Genomic DNA, 2,687 nt, shown 5'->3' on the forward strand with positions numbered 1-2,687 from the left:
ACAATGATCTGGTTAAACACAGGAAGACTTTCAGTGCGAGACTCATTCCACCGAGATGCACCACAGAGCGACACAGGAAGTAATTCCTGCCTGTGGCCATCAAACTGTACAACTCCTCACTCAGAGTGTCAAAACTCTGGGTCATTAGTCAATAAACTGGTGCTGTTAATGTGCAGTACCTGGGTAAAGCTGGCACCACATGTACCAAGGCTGAGTCCTTGCTGCAGCGGCCATGGGTTAAAGCTGTGTGTCATCCTCTCTCTCTCTCCCCCCACTTTCTATCTTGAGCTGTCCTCTCAAAAAAAGGGATCTTATCTTGTTTCCTCCATTATCCAACAAGATTTAGAGGTATTTGGCATATTTTATCCAGTGACCCATTTTTGTCTTTTGTTTTTTTAAAGATGTGCCAATATTTGCCAGATGTGCCAGGAATCTAAGAGACTTTTAGTTATGAAGCTTTATTTAGTTGCAATCTGCATTTCTTTTTTTAGGGGTACAGCACTTACTGCTTGTTCTTATCACCTGTACCCTCCCTCCTCCTAGGTCTGTGACTCTGTTAAGTGGCGGCTTTCAGCCAAATAAAATCACCAGTTACTGCTGCACTGCATGTCAGACGGAAGCTCTGGAACGCTTTCTTGTCTTAAAAACAAAGACTGAACATTTATGTTGCGATGTGATGTCACATGTCGCATTTGTGGCAGCGGCTTGCCATCCCCCGTGGTTGGCTTCTAAATAGCTCATTGTTGTGATTATTGTGAGCCCTACATACTTGTCCTTTTGTATCATTTTTATTTTTTGTGAAGTGTGTGAACACTACATGCATGCCTTAATATGATTAATTGATTATATCAATGTTCCAGGTTATAAATAGCCTGAGTCAACATGTTTTATGAAACATTACTAATAGGAACAAGTTGGCAACTTGTCATGCTAAACATCATATTGTTACACATAACTTTACTGTAGTTACAAGTTCAAAAGTCACATTTTATTCATATTTTATTCATGTACATAAAGGTCCAGTGTGTAACATTTAGGAGGATGTATTGTCAGAAATTATATAATTCATAGGTATGTTTTCATTAGTGTATAATCACCTAAAAATAGGAATGTATTGTGTTTTTGTTATCTTAGAATGAGCTGTATTTAATCTACAGACACTGAGGGTCACCTTCCATGTTGAACCACCATGTTTCTACAATAGCCCAGAACGGACACACCAAACAGTGGCTCTAGATAGGAGTGTTCTATGGTGGCCACTGTAGTTCCTCCCTTGCACTTGGGAGGAAGGGTGAAGCGAATGCAAATACGCCACTAAATACCACTAAATCCAACACACTGGTCCTTTAATATTATTATATTATTCCCAATACTAACCACTAAAGCTTAATTTATTCATTTAATATTTTTTAGCCTCTTATCGCCTTTAATCGATAGTTTGAAGGGCCTTGCCTATAGCAGTGTTTCCTAGACTACTGGAGACAGACTTTTCAATAATGTCCAAATTCACAGTTAGAAGAACAGTGCATACTGTAAATGAACATTTCTGAGCATTTTTACTGCTATTTCTGCATCACATCATATTTTCTTGAACTGCAGTAGCCATTTTGAAGAAATATACGTTTGATAAATCACAGTTCCATCATCAGAATCATCAAAATATTAAGTGTCTTCATTCTTTGTTCTTGTTTTGTTCTTTGTTTTCATCCTGTTTTATGGTTATGTCTGGTGTTCTCATCATTAGATTTTCATTAGATTATTTAGTAAGGACATACAAAAAGACAAGGTCCTAGCAGGTGCATAGCCTCAGCGTTTATCTGTTTGTATAACAAACTATGAATAATGTTGTCATAAGCTGCACCAAACACCCATTCTTTGTTGCTCTTATCTGTGCCACGCTGATATTATACAGTAATTTCCTTTCTGTGCAGCTCTCCGGTGGCCTTGGAGAGGAAGCGCCAGCTCTGTGCCTTCATGCTTGTATGAGCACATGAATTATCAGGAGAGAAAGGGATGACTAACCTTGGACTTTGTGAAGTGGAGAGAATCACAGGATGAAAGCCAAACATTCAGACTGACAAAACGACTGTGTGGATGTGTGTGTGTGTGAGTGTGTGTCTGTATGGAGGGGGATCCATTCAAATCTGTTTGTTTCTTTTCTCTTTCGGTATCACTCTTGCATTCCTCCTTCTGATATTTGCTAGGGGAAAAAACAGACAGGTTGTGCAATGTATTGGTTTGTCCTTAGTAGGTGCAGTGTAGTACTGAAGTGATAGAAGTGGAATTTTGAGGTGCATATGCTTTACATTTAATTTTACTCCACTACATTTTTTCTTTGACAGTTTGAAATTCATTTTATACTATGACATTAAATTAGACAAAAAATTGCAATATATCATCTTGCTTACAGTATTGTAATATATTGAATCATAGCCCGTTTATCGTTATATGTTCCACAGTAGTCACATGAAGCAACTAAAACAAAAAGCCACAGTCAGTGAGAAAAGTTTGGATTCTAGAACAATGAGAAAGATATTACAAAGATTCATTACAGTTTGTCTTCCTTTTATGCCCATCTCCAAAAAAATTCCTTCAAGTTAACATTTTTACTTCAACCATTTAGTAACATTCAGTCCATGAAAACATGCAAACCTGTTGAAATTAAGGGTGGGTAAAAATATCGATTC

The sequence above is a fragment of the Morone saxatilis genome, unplaced genomic scaffold, assembly GCF_004916995.1.
Source record: "Morone saxatilis isolate NCDOM2014 unplaced genomic scaffold, NCSU_SB_2.0 Contig23, whole genome shotgun sequence".
Classification (NCBI taxonomy): Eukaryota; Metazoa; Chordata; class Actinopteri; family Moronidae; genus Morone; species Morone saxatilis.